The following is an 8,011-nucleotide window of genomic DNA, read 5'->3' on the forward strand; positions in this document are numbered from 1 at the left end:
CCTAACCCACTGAGCCACAGTGGAAACTCCCAGGAAATCCAGCTTCTAATCCCTTCTCTGGCACCCTGTGAACCTGGTGTGGTCTTTTTCCCTCTACAGGCCTGTTTTCGCATCTGCGCAGAGGGGCCGATAGAAGAGGTGTTCCCACTTTGCAGCCCGCCCTCCTGTTCTCCTACTCCATAAGCCCCGGCTTTCCTGGCCCATCCTTGCCCCCCGCCTCCCACCCCCATCTCCAATTGGCCATGGCATTTCTGTGACGGGGGGCAAGCCCAGGAGGCGGGAGGGCGGAGGGCGGGGTGCCAGCTTTTCCGCCCCACTGCCATCGGAGCCGGCGCCCAGCTCCAGCTATTGTACTCATGGGAGGTCTTAGCTGGTGAGGCCGCCAGCCCGACTGCTCAGGCGCCAGGGCTGTTTCATTATTTCATCAAAGTTCATTATGCCGGGGAGGAGAGCAGTAATAAAACATGATTACAAGTGTCTCCAATGAGCACTTAAAGACATAATTCGGGGTGTACATTCGGCTGCATCCCTGTTTGTGGTCACAGAACGCACGGAGATTTGCACCTCTGATATTTGCCAGTCTTCGTGTTAATGGAAGTGAGAAAAAAAACAAAAAAAAACAAAAAAACACCCTCCCAGAGAACTGGATTCAGTTTGTCTTGGGACAGAGTTGGTGGTTTCCTAGGGAGACGTGATTTGCCCTTTTTGAAAATACATGGTTAATTGTGTGTGTCAGTGGCAGGTACAGTGACCCAGGCAACACAGAAGGACCGTGTTGCTTCCAAGCATCTCGGATGTGACTGGCAAAGGGCTTAGGGGAAAGTGGCCTCCTGCCTTCCTTTCTTCCCTTCTTCCTTCCTGTCTTCCTTCCATCCATCCTTCCTCCCTCCCTCCCTTCATTTCCTTTCCTTTCCTTCCCCTCACTGCCCCCTCCCCACACCATCCCTCATCTAAGCCGCTGGTGATGGGTGCTGGGAAGGTTTTACCTTAAATGTTTTGGATGTAAGATACATCACAGAAGCTCTGAAAACTGACCTGGTAACAATAGGTGGCAAGAAAGAGTTTCCATCCACTGTGTCCCCCAGTCACCTGGTTCCTACTCCCAAACACAATCAAAGCAAATAGTTGTGTGTGCTTGTGTGTGTGTATGTGTGCATGCGTGTGTGTGTGTGTGTGTGTGTTCTCCCAGAGAAATCTGTGATGTACAAGTATGTGGATGTGTTATGTCCTTCATCCTCTCTTAATTTTTTTGCATAAATGACAGCATATAATACACGTTCTTCTGCCTTCTTTCTTTCCTTTTCTTTTTTTCATTTAATGCATCCTGGACATCTTTTCCTATCAGTTAATAAAGGCAGTAATGGGCTAGAGCCAACAGGGATGGAGCTCTTCTCAAGCCAAATTTCAATAAACTCATGTTGGTAGCTTGAAGTTGGCCCCGGCGGTATTTACCCCACGGACAAATGCTAGAGTCTGGCTACCCTTCAGCCTCTGCCACCCCCACTGCCCTCGCTAGAGAACTGGATGGTACTCGTTTACCAGGTTACCGCTGGATCAAGTCCACCCTCCTTTTCTTTGTTGTTGTTGTTTTTTTTAAAGGCTTCATAGTAATCTATGAACTGCAGTATATTTAATCAATTCCCTGTTGATGGGCACTTAGGTTGCTTCTGATCTTCTGCCAAGACAACCAATGCTGAAACAAGTAATTCTGCACATACATCATCTCACATGTGTACGTGATTAGGAGGCATGCCTGGAAGTGGTCGGACTGAGTCAAAAGGGTGCGCCTTTGTCACCTGGATGGGCATTGTCCGCACCACCAGATGCAGGTGAGAAGGATGCTCTCCTCAAGACCTCCACGCCATCAGCTGTCAATCTCTCCCATCTCAGGTTAATGTACGTTTCTTCAGGATGGTTGTGATGGCGCACCTACCACTTCACGTATCTCAGAGCCTTTTGTGACTGTGCCCCATCTGAGCATTTTGATCAGGGCAGTTTGGAAAGACCAGCCTAGTCTAATTTTTTTCCCACACATGGAGACACCAAAGCGTAGGGTTGACCAAGATCCCACAATGAATATTGTCAATGAGGGGGCTAAAATTGGAGGGGTGGTCCCTTCAAATTTAACAGAGGCGCTCCATCAGTGAGTCCAGAGGACTTTACAAATTGTATCAAGTTTATAAAATAAAAAGAGGTGCACACTTGTGGCCCACAGCTACACCTGATCTATGGACATTGTCTATTTTGACCTGTGTTGTTATTTTAATTGAAAATCGCTGTCAAATTGTAAAACAAAAAGAATTGACACATGACTTTTTTTTTTTTTTTTCCTTTTTCAACCACCCCTGTGGCCTAGGGAGGTTCCCAGGCTAGGGATCAAATTGGCAATGCCACAGAGACAAACAGGACCGTTAACTCACTGCACCACAGTGGGAACTCCCATGAATTCTTGTTTATGGTTTCTCTTGGGGAAAACAACCAGAAGCTCAAGCACCACTGGGCTGAATATTATGGTGGCAAGAACCATCTGGAGGCAGGTGGCAGCTGCCTCTCTGTGACAGGCACAAGGTTCACTACTGCCCTCACTGCTCCTTAGTGCCCCCCTGTGCTGTCACCACACGTCATCTTTCGGGTATGATCACATCTGTGCTATCTTTTCCTCATACTGAAAAGGGAAGCAAAAATATTTTTTGTATCTGTTTCTCTGTCAAACTAGGGATGGTGAAACCTAGACCCAGAGGGCTGCAGATTTAGACAAATCTCAGAAGCATCTCTTTCTTTCTTCTTCTTTCTTTCTTTCTTTCTTTCTTTCTTTCTTTCTTTCTTTCTTTCTTTCTTTCTTTCTTTCTTTCTTCCCTTCTTTTTAGGGCTGCACCCACGGCATATGGAGGTTTCCAGGCCAGAGGTTCAATCAGAGCTGTAGCCGCCGGCCTACACCACAGCCACAGCAATGCAGGATCTGAGCCGCGTCTGCAACTTACACCACAGCTCATGGCCGGATCGTTAACCAGCTGAGCAAGGCCAGGGGTTGAACAAGAGTCCTCATGGATACTAGACAGACTTGTTTCTGCTGAGCCATGACAGGAACTCCTAGGAATATCTTTCTAAGCGAAGAGCATCTCTATGTGTTTAACATGTAGAAAAATATCAGTGAATGCATGACACGCGCATCTACATGGACCATAACTTAAAGAGAATGTGAAATAAACTAGAGTAAGAACCCATCAGCCTTCCTTATTCATACTATCTGCCTGATCTTGGAAATATTTGGTTTTGGGGGGTTTTCATACCTTGGTCTCAAAAATCAACAAGGGTCTTTTCACAGAGATGGCTCTAGAATGTCTACATAGGAGAACTTTCCAAATGACCAACTGATTGGGAGCAGGAAGCGGGAGAATGATCGTGTGCTAGTTATGGAAGCACGCTGATTTACTTAGACTTTCTTGTTGATCAGGGGTGGTTTGGGGAAGATGTTTGAGATGGAGAGGGGATTAACTTCAGCCCCGCCACACCACGCCCAAGGCACTCATAGCGTCGCTTGGTATTTCCATCACCGGTGTTTTGCAGGGGGTGTCATTCATGAACTTGAGCCTTCCGAAGATGTCCTCCTGGTTCTCCCGAGTGTGGTTCAGGTTCTCTCAAGGTGGGCTGGACATATGAGACCTCGGGTCAGCTCATCCCCTAATGGAGATAAGCCTTAACTCCATGGTGTTCAGCCAGGTCTCCAAGGGCTGAGCATGAACATGACTGGAAGCAAGCATCCTGGACCCTCCATCTCCCCCTCCTCAGAAAGTTCTTGGCTGGGCAGTGTCTCAAAGGGCAAGCAGAAGATGCTAACGGCAGCGAGACTGGGGTAAGGCACTTGCACCTTGCCAACAAGTGGTACTCCCCAAAATATTGGAATCAAACCCAGGAGGCGCCTTCTGCGGGGCTGTAAGAAGGTGGAGAAGCAAGGTGGGAGGATCTGGGATGCTCAGGGAGTGATAGGCTGCCTTTTCTCGCACTGAGTAGGCAGACATCACAACCCATTGTGGCCACAGAAGCTCAAGACTGCTTTAGCTCTTTCTCCAGCACATTTCCAGAAAGCCAATGACAGCAGTTTTTTGCATTTATTAAGCACTTGCTTTATCCTGGACACTGTGCTAAGCTTCACTTCAACTCACTGACCTAGGCTTAATTTTTAGCCCCATTTTACAGATGAGCAAAAAGAGGCTCCACTGAGGTGAGGTGCCTGCCCAAGGCCTCACGGCCAGGGTGTGAATGCTGGGGCTGGAAAGCAGCCTGGACACAAAGCACATGCTCCAAATTGCCTTATCTCGTGACCACACTGGTGAGCCTCCTGCCAAATCATTTACACATGTGACATGCCTGACAATATGGCATAAATTGCTTCCTAATACTTAAAAATCAAAAGACTTCACATAAAAATGAGAGGATCTGGGAGTTCCCTGGTGGCATAGTGGTTAAGGATCTGGCATTGTCACTGCTATGGCTCTAGTTTGAACCCTGGCCTGGGAACTTTGGCATGCCATCGGTGTGGATTAAAAAAAGGTAGGGGGGTGGTCTGGCCTCACTGAACATATAATCGTGTGTGGCCATAACAATCAAAACCAATAGCCCCACTTCACCACAGTCCCCACTACTCCCTACTGTATTATTCCTAGCTTCTGAATTCACTTTTTTTCCACAAGCTTTTGAAACCTTTCAGAAATATGGAACAGTTCAAAGACTTGCACAGTGAACACTCAATACCTAGATGTCACCATAACATTTTACTCTGCTCGATCATTTCTCTTCCCATCGATCCATCCCTCTGTTCATCCATTTCTCCACTTTCTTTTTGATACATTTCAAAGTAAGTTGCAGACATCAGTATACTTCACCTCTGAACATGCATGTCCTGAACTGGAGTTCAGTATTTTTTACAATTCCTTCTATTGAGATAAGACTTATATATATATATAATGAAATGCACAAATCTTACATGTACCATTCTTTAAGTATTGGTGAATATACATAGCCGTGAACCCAAACCCCTATAAGATACAGAACATTAATCTTCCCAGGCAGTTCCTTCATTCAGCCCTTCCCAGCCAATCCCATCCCCACCTCCTGCTTCAATTTTGAATATCACCAGCCGGCAGGCACAGAGCAAAGAAGGGAAAGGCAGGGAAAGAAAATAGCCTCAGGGTTGAATAAGAACAAAGGAATCCAGGCCCACGTTTCTTGCCTCCTGGACTAAGCCTCCCCAAGTAGAACCAGCCTCTCCCCTCTGTGTCCCCTGTTCCCTGATTCCCGTCACACCCCTTCATGCAGAGCCTTTGCTCATGCTCTGCCCTCTGCCTGGATGCCCCTCCACCTGGCCAACTCCTGCCCCTTTTGAAAATTAATTTAAATGACTTCCTGGCATGGCAAGAGTGTATAAGTGGTACATCTGGCCTGCAAATGACAATAATCAATGTTTATCTTTTAAGGAGATAATGAATGATCAATGGAGCTGTTTCATGTTATGACACTTGTAACTCTGTGCTGGCATATAGCAGGTAGTCAGTAAATATGTGCTGGGTAGATATACACCTGTGACCCCTATTAACCTCCTTGTGGCAGATTTATCAAAGTGAAAGAAATAGGAGTTTTGGAGTTCCCATCGTGGCTCAGTGGTTAACAAACCTGACTAGCATCCATGAGGACGTGGGTTCGACCCCTGGCCTTGCTCAGTGGGTTAAGGGTCCGGCATCGCCGCGAGCTGCCCACCCTTGTTGCTGTAGCTGTGGTGCAGGCCGGTGGCTACAGCTCGGATTGGACCCCTAGCCTGGGAACATCCATATGCCATGGGAGCGGCCCAAGAAATGGCAAAAGACAAAAAAAAAAAAAAAAAAAAAAAGATGTAGACTTAAACTTGGAGTCGAAAAATCTAGGTTTGAGTCCTGAGTCTGACACCCCTGCTTTCTGTGAGCTACTTCACCTCTTGAGCCCTCAGTTTTTTCATCTGCAAAATGGGGACAACAAAACCTCAAGGAGTCATTGCAATGACCAGCAAGAGAATAGAAAGGCTGATGAAATCACTTTCTCAAGATATAATTTCCTTCCTTCGTGGGCCGATCACTCCAGGAGGTACCACTTTGTCATAGCAGTGACTTCACTGCGTAGTTACAGGAACCTCACATGGGAGTAAGATGATGTGGGCTCGAAACCTGACTTCATTCTGAACCCTGGGGCTTAACCCTGTGAGCCTTAACATCCTTGTTAGCAAACAAGGCACAGTAATCTATTCTTTCTAGAGTTAACACAGAAATGAAATAATGTGCTTGCAAGCACAGCGTGAACTTGAATTGGAGTGCAAGTTGCTAGAAGACAGAGTTCCTGGGTGGCCTAGTGGCTAAGGGTCTGGCATGGTCACTGCTGCGGTTCAGGTCACTGCTTGGGTCAGGTCACCTCGGTAGCACAAGTTTGATCCCTGGAACTTCTGCATGTCGTGGGCACAGCCAACAAAGAGTTACTGTAAGGAGTCATTTTCAATATCTATGAACTGCCTTCATTGCTGTGCCCTCGTTCAAGCTGTCATTGTCTCTTATCACCTGGATTCCTGCCCATTCCTCTACATTCACCCCCTTCCGATCCAGCCTCCCCATGTCAGCCAGCAAAATCCGATCGTGCTGAAAATCCTCCTGCTTAAAACCCTTCAGAAGCTTCTGTGGCCTTCAGGAAAGCATCTGGGTCTTGAAAGGCTGTCACACCTGGACCTGCCTCCCCCGCCTGCCCAGCTCTTCCTAAGCACAAACACCAGCTCCCCACTGGCCCTGAGAGGAAGCGTGCCCTCAGGTGCCTCTGGGCCTTGGCGCATGTGCTTCTGTGTGTCTCCGTTACTCTCCCTCCCTCCCTGAGCACAGGGACTGTGTCGTTTGACGGCTGTCTTCCCCAGAGCCTTGCGCTGAGCCTGGCGTCTCGTCTGCACGCAATAAACATCCCTTCAGGTCTTGAATCCCTCTCCGCATTCACAAGATGTCAGGCACAGCGTGGAGGGCGTTCATATACATTATTGCAATGCATAGATATCCCCACTGTCCTAGCTCTCCCTCCATTTCTCTCTCTCTTGGTTTATTCACAGCATTACGGCAAATAAGTCCATAAAAAAGCAAGTTATTTTTAGCTGTAGGAAACAAGAGCTTTCGCATTTCATTTTCTAGAAGTTCCACATGTCTGCAACCCTTCACTTGTAGTTGGATGGAAAATTGCGATGTTTTTAATAGTCCTGTTGTCTTTTTATAACCATAGGCAGAAATACATGCACCTTCTTTTCTTTTCCTTTTGGGAACAGAAAGGGGCTGCCTCTTAGATCTAATGAATCTCTGTTCATCTAGTGCTTCACGCCCAGCAGCACTGCATCGGGAACCTGGTAAAGCTTTTGATCAAGGGGAGCGCCTCAAAACCCAGCCAACTGCTTCGGTGAAGGTGGTTCCCAATCTCACGGCTCTTCTCCCTTGCCAGGCAGTTTATGAGGCTATTTGTACACAGATATGATGAAAAGATACATAAATTATGCTCATTGTGTGAGTGTTTTTAGGGGCTCAGTTTGCATAATTTTCCAAGTGTGTCTTCCTCTTTCCTCCTTCCTTGTAGAGGGCTGATCACCCCAGAGCACCCGTTCTGCCTCAAGCCGGTCCCAGATGCCGTGGGCAAGGGAGGGTTGGCCTCTGTGAACTGAAAACCATGTCAGACTTGCACATGAATTCCAGCTCCACTCTTTACGGCCTGTGTGATCTTGAGCAAGCTATTTCCCCCCCCTCTCTGCTTCTGTTTCCTCATCTACAAAACAGTGCAAATTTGGATCGCAGGAGTGGTGTGGGTGGTGGAGGGAGCAAAGACACCAAGTGCCTGATATGGTACCAGGAGCAGGTACCAGGTATGGAGCGGAGAGCATCTGATAACTTCCAGCAGGAATGGGTTTTTCGTCAAGAGCCAGCTCTGATGTGGCTGCCGGGAGCTTTCTGTCCATTCTTCCAGAACCACA

The sequence above is a fragment of the Sus scrofa genome, chromosome 16 (assembly GCF_000003025.6).
Source record: "Sus scrofa isolate TJ Tabasco breed Duroc chromosome 16, Sscrofa11.1, whole genome shotgun sequence".
NCBI lineage: Eukaryota > Metazoa > Chordata > Mammalia > Artiodactyla > Suidae > Sus > Sus scrofa.